Source organism: Condylura cristata, unplaced genomic scaffold (assembly GCF_000260355.1).
Source record: "Condylura cristata isolate star-nosed mole 26May11 unplaced genomic scaffold, ConCri1.0 scaffold00040, whole genome shotgun sequence".
NCBI lineage: Eukaryota > Metazoa > Chordata > Mammalia > Eulipotyphla > Talpidae > Condylura > Condylura cristata.
Window position 1 is genome coordinate 3,429,548 of NW_004567141.1, and position 10,983 is coordinate 3,440,530.

Genomic DNA, 10,983 nt, shown 5'->3' on the forward strand with positions numbered 1-10,983 from the left:
CAGATTGGGGAGAACAGGCAGATTCAGTGAAATACACTGCCATCCCATGTTAGTCACCTGGTAATCGAACTTGTGCTACAGTGGCTATGGACAGCCTCAACGCTGTGCTTTAACCTGTTGTGCCACCAGGGAGGGCCATAAGCCTAATATTTACTGAACAGTTATTTTCAGGCACAAAGAAATTAAGTAAAAGGCCTTACAACTAAATGAGTAAGTAGAAACTTAACTATGGTCTCTCTCATTGCAGAACTGTACTTTTAATCTGTACAGTGACCAAAGTTATTTGAAATGAACCAAAGAAGTAAAGTTTTCAAGTAATTAAGTAAAAAATCTCCACTGAGTAGTATACCAGTGCATACAATAATTCAACTCATACACAAAACTAAGAATGGTAGGTTTTGAGAGAACATGCAAGAAATAAAAGATTTTCAGAATAATCAGCAAAAGCTAATGTGGCACAGTCTAGGCAGCACATGAGGAAGATGTGCTAATCAGTCCCAAAGATAACAAAATTAAAATACCAACTTACAAAGACTTCTTCGGTTCATTTATAAAGCTATAAAACAACTGAACAAAAATCTCACTACTAGGTGCCCTCCTTGGTGGAGCAGCAGGTTGGAACGCTGCACTATGAAGCTAAGCAAAGCACTGTGGCTGCTTCAGTGCAAGTTTGATCCCTGACCTGAGGTGATCCACATAGCAGGGCAGACCTCTCCAGTCTCGCTCACTGTTCCCCTCAGCAGTCTGCCTTTTCTGCTCCTTCATCAATCTGCCTTTTCTGCTCCCCACTCTCTCTCTGGTGAATCCTCTTGCTGCCCCTGCACCTCTGGCTGTACCCCATTTCTGTATTCATAAATAAATCTTTTTAAAAAAAAAAACCTCAGGACTAGCCTTTAATACCACTCTAGATCGTAACAATTCCCCTCATACAGTCTGCATACTCAACAACCCAATCCAGAAGACAACATAAAAGACACACATAACTACAGATACTTTTAAGTTTTACTTTTTGATATAACTTTACATATGTATTTTACTCCCTTCTATGAATATCATTAAGATATCCCGCCAGCCAGAATAGGTTTAATTTGGAAATGAAAACTACCCATATTCTAACTTGGACTCCTCTATGACATTAACTGCTCTAAATTTTACAAAATTGAGAAGAGCATGCAAGAAATAAAAGGTTCTGAGACAGCATGCAAGAAACGCATGGTGCAACGGGTTTAAGCACAGCACCAAGAGGCTGTCTGCAGACACTGCAGCATAAGTTCGATCCCTGGCCAGGGAGGTGACCCATATGCCATGGCAGGCCTCCCCTGACCTGCCTGCTGTTCCCCTCAGCAGTGTACTTCAGTACATCTGCCTGTTCTGCTCCCCACTCTATTTTTGGTGAATTCTCTCACCCCCACACCTCTCACCTATCTATTCCCCAGTTCTTGTATGCAAGGATAAATAAATAAACCTTTTTTAAAAATTGAGAGCCTAGGCCCTCCCTGGTGGCGCAGCGGGTTAAAGCACAGCACTGAGAATCTGAAGCCACTTCCGCATGAGTTCGATTCCCGCCTGCAGCCTGCCCCGGAGGAGACCACATGGCGAGCCAGACCTCTCCTGACCCGCCCGCTGCTCCCCTCAGCAGTGTACTTCGTCAATCTGCCTGTTCTGCTCCCCACTCTGTCTCTGGTGAAGCCTCTCACCGTCCCTGAGCCTCTGGCCTATACCCCAGTTCTGTATGAATAAATAAATCTTTAAAAAAAAAAAAAAAAAAAATTGAGAGCCTAAAATTTAACAGCAGGTAGATATGAAGATCTTGTATAAAATTATACAACAATCAAAACAATTCATAACATAAAGATAAGAGAGATAAGAAACCTAGAGATAAGGTGGTACTTATCTCTAACAATTCATTAGGTCTCAAAAAAACTTTATACACCACTAATTAATCTTCAGAGGTCACATTTCTTTGAATCCTCAAGGTTTTTCAAAGATCCACTTGCTGTATTTAAGATGTTTCTATATACAGCAAAACATACCTATAAGATCCTTTCCAGTCATCCTTATTCTTTGAAAGCTTTTAGTTCAATGGTAATGCATTACACAGAATTCAACTGGGAAATAGCTCTTCAAGCAGAAGGCGAAGAGTTAAAAATGCAGGTTAATGAAAAGTTAGGATTCAATCTCAGTGCATTAAAAGAACCATACTCTAGTTTCCATTCATATGGCAGAAAACATCTATACTTAAATGCTCTAAACAAGCAAAGCTTTTCAAATTTACAATGTATTCAAGTGAGGCAGTGAGCACTTTACTACTTGAATTTTTAAAATGAGAAAAGAATAGCATCAGAGAACATTATTTATTCACAGACACTTATTAGAGGTGAAACTCTAGTATATGGAAAGAATGTCATGCTATTCACATCAAAGTTTCACAGAACCTCATAAAGAGTATGGAAATACACATGACCAACTCCTTCAAACCCATCACTCTGGCCATCTTAAGTGTTAGAGTACTCAGAAAACTGTCTCTCTCCCCCAAAAATCCTATTGAAGAAATAATCTCAATGGTCTTCACTGGTAGTTCAAACTAGAAAATAAAAGTTTGGAATTTGTGGTGACCCCCATTCAGGTAACCTTTAGGCCTTTAAAATTACATATGATGGGCCCTCCCTGGTGGCGCAGCGGATTAAAGCACAGCCGGAAGAAGCTAAAGCCACTATCGCATGAGTTTGATTCCCGCCTGCCCCGGAGGAGATCCACATGGGGAGGAGATCCACATGGTGAGGCAGACCTCTCCTGACCCACCCGCTGCTCCCCTCAGCAGTGTACTTGGTCGCTCTGCCTGTTCTGCTCCCCTCTCTGTCTCTGGTTAATTCTCTCTACATCTCTAGCCTGTACCCCAGTTCCATATGAATAAATCTTTAAAAAAAAAAATTACATATGCCAAGTCTTCCAAGGTTTTGTTCTAATTTGAAGATCAATCTATCACCTTTAAAGGACTGAAAAAAAAAAAAAAAAACAAAGGTATTGTTCTTTCCTCCTGATTCAGAGGTCTGTCTGCATATCTTACAGAAGATGGGCTTTGGCAGCTTCCTTACCATAATACTATCATCTTTATAGAAAAGAAAATTTTCTGCTCCTTGCTCATGGGATTCTATTCACTCACAAAGCTAAAACCTTACTCTCCTGTTCTAGCATGCAAGACCAAAGAAGTTCTTGGGAACTTTTTGAAGGTGATGACCAAAAGTGGGTTGAGTTTTGCCATCCCTTGCAAAAGTCATAGCTTTGGGGGCAAGTTGCGGGTGAGCGGGTGAGAGTGGGGGGAATGATAGCCTCCATAACAGTAAAGTATCTCAAATAAAATAGTATGTGGCTTAATGCCTCCATACTAGTTCTCTGGAAAACCAGCACACAAAAGTAGTTTCCTCATTTGAGTGATAACCTTTAAAAAATCAATCTTAGAGAAGATTTGCAAGGAAACAGTATAGTAAATTGTAGTGGTCTCAAAAAATTAAGTGAAGTGTCCTAAAATACTCTTTCATAGTCAAATAGTTTTGAGACATTCTCCATCTTTTAGCCATTCTGTTACCACTCCCTGTATGGTACAATGTATGTTTAGGCATGCTCTAGAAGTCCGGTTATAAAGAAATCTGCCTTAACTAAACCCCAGATTTTCCAAAACCCTACTTTCTTCCACATAAGACTTAGTAATACTTAGAGCCACTGCTTTGGTTTTAAAGAAAAACAAAACTATAAGAAGCTTTACGTAATATAAAACTTTTGGAGTCAAGCAGAGTTGTTCAACTAATAGTGTGATTCACCATGTTTATTAATCTGTGAGATTCTAACAAAATGACAACCTCCTTGTCAATCGAGTTTTCTCGTGTAAAAAGGTTATTAAAATCTCCCTTATGAACTTACTAAGAATTAAAATTGTACAAGAGCCTCACTCGTGGCCTAGGTGTCAAGTCTCATTGCTATCAACATGAGGGCCATGTTGGGCAGGGAGTTAACCTACATGGCACAGCAGACCTCTCCAGTCTTATTCACAAGCTCCCCTCAGCAGTGTATTTCAGCAAACATGCCTATTCTGCTCCCTACTCTTTCTCTGGTGGATCCTCTACCTTGCACCTCTGGTCTACACCCCAGTTCTACTGCACGCACACACACACCACATATGCACACACCATACACAAACTATTATGAGCTTGAATTGGAAGACCAACAATGGAAACTACAAGATAATATAGATTCAAGACTGTTTAGTACGCAATGTATAAGAGAGAAAGAACTGATAAGGCTGCTCGTGTCTCTGACTTAGGTGACTCAATGAAAAACAAAGGAAAATGCAAATTATTTTTTAAATGTGAGAAAAAAATCACGGCATTCAAGACTGAAATACTCCTTGAGACATGTCAATTTCCACGATCTTTAATCTTTTACATCCGCAAAGATATTGGAAAAATCTTGAATTTCATTATTTTAATATTTTTTTTAAAAAAAGGTGATATACAAGAATACGCCACACTTACCTAAGGAAAATGGATATGAACAAATCAAGAAAAAAGAATTACCTGTGAAAAGATCTGTTTGTGTGAGCACATAACAATTAACAACTGTACATGCTTTTCAGTTCTTAAAGCTAACTTTCTTTACCCTGCACAATCTCTCGACAGCCAGAAAAACACAGAAACTAAGGCTTCGACACTTCAAGTCACTCAGCCAAGGTCATATAGATGACAAATGGTAAAACCAAGGCTCCAACTTTGTGCTGCACCCATTAGAGGCAAACTTTTTTATTTATGGAGCATTTTCTCAGCTCACATGATTCATTCTTTTAAGATTTTTTAGGTGACAGGCACCATGCTAGGCACTGGAAACACAACAGTAAAAAGTGTCATTTTGGTGGGAGAAAAAAGGGACAAGAAATATATAGAGTAAGATCAAAGAAGAAAAGTATATTTAAGTCAGGGAAGGCTTGCCAGAGAAAGCAACATTTAAGATGTAATTTGGGGGGCCTTCCTGGTAGCCCAAGGGCTTAAATCACAGCACTTTTATAAAGCTATCTGAAGCTACTGCAGCACAAATTCAATCCCTAGCCAGGGAAGTGACCCATATGGCACAGCAGATCTCTCCTGTTTCACCCACTGCTGCCCTCAGTAGTCAATTTCAGTAGATATGCCTGTTCTGTTCTCCAGTTTCTGGTGAATCCTTCAACACATACACCCCCCAACCCTCCACTTATATGCGTAAGTAAACAAATCTTAAAAAAAAAAAAATCAAATGTAATTTGGAAGCTGATCTGGGAACTAGAAGTACTGTATTTGCTTGTTATTTGCTTGTATATAAATTAATAAAGCAGGAGCAAGGTCAATATCATAAAGGGCCACTTCTTATTCCAAGACTGCCTCCTTGTGTCTCTGCAGGCATCCCTCTTAACAAACTTCTTCCTTTCATGGGCAGCTCTCCTGTCCACCTATAACTCTGTAGGTGCCTCTCTTTTTATTTCTGCTCTTGCTAATAAACCTGTCCTTTAAAAAAAATTACAAAGGCCTTGAATATTATGCAAAATTAAAGTATTACCTTTAAATGACTGGAAACCATTAAACTGTTTTGAGAAGGGGAAAGAGAATAATCAGATCTGTTAGGTAATTTTGAAGACAATGATAGTTTAAATGGGAACAAGAAAGAAAACAGAGCAAACAGTAAAAGATCGTGGAAATATTCCAAATAAGAGCTGTTGTGAGCTTGAATTAGGAGGCCAACAATGGAGAATTAAGGTAGAGATGCAGAAATATTTAGAAAGTAATGACTTGACAGAGACTTGATAATGGTGCTCACCTTTCTGGCTTAGAAGGGAACAGATGATGAAAATGTTGAGTTTGAGGTACTAATGGAATACTAAGGGTCTGCAGTTCAAGAGAAATGGAATAATCTATGCAAATATATGAGGCTTTCAATAATCAAGTTATTTACTATTTCAATGGGAATGCAATCATTTTATCATCATTATTTGAAGATGTTCCAAAGCTCACAAAAATGTAAAGATTCCCATAGTAGGAATATCACATTTTTTTTAAATAAACAAACAAGGTTGAGAAAACAGCTAATACTCCTAACTGATCGACAAGTATTTACTGAGTACTACCTATATCCTAGGCACTGTACCAGATATTAAACACCACACCAAAATGCCTTCATGGATCTTTTATTGCAAGAGAACCAATAAGCAATAAATGTAACAAGTATGTAATACAGTTATATTACAGAACAGAATAGAAAGATGAGGAGTGAGGGGTGGCAGCTGAAGGTGCAATTTAACAGGGATAAGGGCCCTCCCAGGTGGCCTAACGGGTTAAAGCACAGCACTATGAACCTAGCTGCAGCTGCCTCAGCATGAGTTTGATCCCAGGCCCGGGAGGTAACCCACATGACAAGGTAGACTTCTCCTGACTCTTCCAATGCTCCCCTCAGCAGTGTACTTTGTCATCACTCTGTCTCTGGTGAATCCTTTCCCGGCCCCTGCACCCCAGTTCTGTACCCCAGTTCTGTATGCATAAATAAATCTTTAAACACACACACACACACACACACACACACACACACAAACCAAACAGGGATATAATAAAGTCACATTGAAATGGCAACAGTTAAGCAAATTTGAAGGTGAGGAAATTAGTCATTTGTATTATCTCCACGAGAAAAAAAAACTAGCTATTTCCCACTAGGGGGAACAGCTAGTGCAAAGGGTACTAAAATAGAGTGTAACATGTATTTAAGGAACAAGTCAATGGTGGCTGGATGGAGTGAGCAAGAGGAAGGATGACACGATCAAAAGAGGTGGAGAAGGGCAGCTCATGTGAGACGGTATCAGTGGATGTAAGGGCTGCTTTTTACTGTAAAGGAAATGAGAATGCCCAAATATCAGGAGCCTTACCCAAAGTCATATAGTTAATACATAGCCAAGCCTGATCACAATTATTTCTAGACACACACTACACCTATGTTCTGTTACTTCCAATTGGCAATTATGAGCCCATTTCCTCCCTCCCAGGAAATGTGAATTTAAATATTCTCAAAAACTTTATTTTATAAATACCTTAAGGTAAAAAGAAATGTACAAGTTCTCCAGGCAACATTTCTAATCCCTGTGATAATGGGAATTTATTAATTCATCTAAGTCCTACTAAAATTTTAGCTTATTTTGGGGAGATTATAAATTCCATCCCTAACCCATCCAGGAGACAAGATCAAAAAAGCTTTGATCAAGAGTTTTAGAACACGACTTTCGGGTTCCAGTACCAGTAGCTTGAATTATTTTTAAATATACACCAGATAGATGTGAAAAGCACTAAGAGAATGGCTCAGGAATATTGAAGCATTGTCCACTTAGTTTACTGGTTAGAGTAACACTTAAGTTCATATGTTGCCAAAAGCATTTTCTGTAATTACTATAACTCTCTGAGGTCTGAGATTTAACCATTTCCTATCTCAAAAGTAGCAAAATATGTATTTTATTCATCTGTTGCTTTTGGTATTGATACTGTAAATCGTAACTCTTAACAATTTCTTGCCAGTTGATGGAAACTTAAGGTATTAAGGAAAGATTAAAGGATTTTTTAAATTTTTAAAAATTATTTATTTATGCATACAAGAATTGGGGTACAAGGGGGGGAGGAGGGAACAGAACAGGCAGATGGAGTGAAATAAACTACTGAAGGGAGTAGCAGGGGAGACAGGAGAGGTCTGTTATGCCATATGGGTCACCTCCCTGGCCAGGAATTGAACTTATGCTGCAGCAGCTACAGTAACCCCTTGTGCCAACAGGGAGGCCCCAAAGATTACAGAATTTTGAGAGATACCAAACATTACCAAGCAGTAATGTATCAGACAGGTTAAACCTTTATAAAGACCCTGGATCAGTCCTTTCCTACTGGATGAACTCAAACAGTATAGGCATATTTCATATATCCATGAGAAAAAACATGGAAGATGAGATGAGGAAAGAACATTTCAAATTAGATCTACTCTTCAAAAGCCTTCATCATTACTACACAAAGCAAAAGGATCCTTGTTTCATAGATTGTGGAGTCACCAAAATCCCCAACTAGAACCTGTGTCAACTAATTCATAGGGATTACTGTGCGTAATAGAAGCATGGCTAATAGAAGCTTTCCCCACAAAAAGCCTGTTCTTTTCAACAGAAATTGAACTTCCTTATGTATCTTTCCTCAGGGTTAGCCAATGCAGGGAAACTGCAACTTTTTATAGCATTGTCTCATAGATTGGCTGCCCCCTACCCCCCAAGAAGTGGACAGCTTTACACTAGGTCTAGATTTATCGTCAATCTGGGTGTGTCTTTTTTTGTTTTGTTTCTCCTCCAACTGCCTCAGAAAATGCCTACCTATTGTGCCCACAATGATGCAAAGCTTTAAGTACTGCAAAGGATCTAGAAAAAAGCCCCACTTTCCCAGTTATGGCTCAAATCTTACAAGCTGTTGTTTTAATCAACAAAAGCTGGTTTGGCTTTTCTCAATGAGCCAAACAACATAAGCACCCTGAGTGCAGAGGGGCTACTTGTCAGTATGACTCCCAACGGGATAGCTAACATGAAATATGCTCCAAGAGTCTAGAAAATTAGGACAACACATCTGTTGTACCTTTCCACATGCATCTACACACTTGATGGGTGGAGGAAATAAAAGAAGAATCAGTAAATCCAAGTAAGAAGTCTTATAAATTACATTCAAAGTATTTCTTAAAGCTAGAAAGAATCTAGAGATCTTAACATATGATTAAAGATATTATTATTGACACACTGAATCTTCTTCCACACTGCTGTTCTCCAACCTAGAGATCTGGTCTAATCCAGCCAACACACAAAAAAGGGGGGGAGAGCATTTGATACCCCCACCCCAGTAAGAGGGCAACACATGAGCTTTTGATAGTTCTTAAGACTACAAGGTTCAGCAAAAAATTCCTCACTTTTCCCTCCCCCACTACCCTATGGTCTTATGCTAAGCACAGCAGTAAAAGTTACTGAAACAACTGAAAAGGGTCATCAGGGAACCTGGGTAAAATTCCTAGACATGTTATCTCAATGCAGCCTCTATTTAGGCAGCTTCTAAACAGGAAGTTAACAGACATCACAGTCAGGGGAGGCAAACCACAGTGTCATAAAGATGGATGCTGCTGTCAACTACAAATCACTCTCACCTCATTGAGAAAGTGTTCTCAAGTAAAGAACCAGCAGGATAAAAGTCTGTAAGTCCTACCAATTCTCAAACTGGGCCAACTGGTCTAGAGTTACAGCTTTCTGATCGCTGCTTTAATACTTACCTACATCATTCCTCATCATGATGACCATGAGCCTAAAAACTATATTCCTCAACAACAGAAAATAACCCTATCAGATCAGTATTTCCATTAACTAATTATTCCTACAACCTAACTGCTTAAAAAGCCAAAAGGAAAGCCCATCCTTAACTCAGTCCACCCCCAGAGACTGGATATCACCAAAAAAAAAAAAAAAAAACCCAGCACATTTCCAACAGGTGTAAGCCTGCCCTCAATAAATACTGAGCGCCTCCATATTACCCCATTAGCATCTCCAGAAGTAGCCTCCTGCCCATTCAAGAAGACAGAAAGGTTACTCTAAGACAATACTCTGCCAAGACTGCTCAGACACCAAAAATATAAACCCAAGTAGCCATTAAGTTCAAAGGAAGAGTGCAGGTCAGAGAATCAAAGAAAGACTAAAGGCAGCACTGAACTTCTAAAAAAGGTTCATCTCCAACAACATACATATTACCATGCTACTGTCAGAAAACAATCATAACTTATTTGCACTGGGAATGGCACTGGATGGTTGGGTTTCAGAGGTGAGAGAGGATTTCTTTTCACTCTGTGGCACATGCATGCACTATTTGTTCAAAAAAGTAAGATGTTTCAGAAATTCAAAAGCATCAGCTCTCATCCAACACAGATCTGTTAAACCTGCTTTTGGCCAGATACTGCAAGTCCAAACTCTCTACTGCGGTGACCTGAAAGCTCCGCTCTTTCACTTTATTAAAATATATTAGGTATCACGGGCACACAAAACCCTCCAAACAATCACTTATCAGGAAGGAGAAAACTGGCTCTCCAGAGGCTACCTGATTCTCCGGATGACAGCAGATGAATGGCTGATAGCGAGCGAGTCCACCCCACCACCACCACCACCACCATCTCCGGCAACTCCGCGCCCGTCCTTCGGGCCAACAGCTCGGGTTTGGAGAGAAGCTGAGCTGGGGCAAGTCCAAAGACCCCACCACACCTCTCACACGGGGGAAAGCCAGCCGTGCGGGGCCGACCCCTGGCACCAAAACCTCTGCACCCCGGGAGTGGCTAGCTCCGTGGTGTAATCGAGTGCAGGAACGCAAAAAGTACTCTAAGTGCGGATGTGGTGAGGGAAGGGTATGTTCTAGTTCCATCGATCCTCAGGCAGTGAACTGGGATACCGATGCAGCGCGTCCCAGAAACTCGGCCGAGGAAGGGGTGATTTCGTGGCTACACACGGGAAGTACCACACGGGCTGAGGCAGTTCCCTTCCACCGGAGAGCGAGGGAACAGTGGGCGAATAAAGGGAGAAGGTTCTGCGCCGCTGATCCCTTAACCTAAATAAGGATAATTATCCCGTGCTCCCTTCACCCTTAAGGATTTCCCGTTCGTCCCAACCGCCGGCGAACACAAGACTGAGTGAAGGGAGCGGCCCCCGCACCCTGAGGGCACCACTGGGGGTGGAGAGAGTTAAGGGGGGGCGCGCTAAAGAGGACAGGAGGGGAGCATGGCGGGCAGGAGGCAGTGAGTGAAAGCGGGGATGGCGGGGGAAACGGGGCGCGAGGGTGGGGAGAAAGAGTAAAAGCACAAGAAATGAAGGGACACGAGCTAGGGGCGCGCGAGGCCGAAGTGAAAGACCGGGGCGCGCGCGCGGAGCGGGGGGAGGGG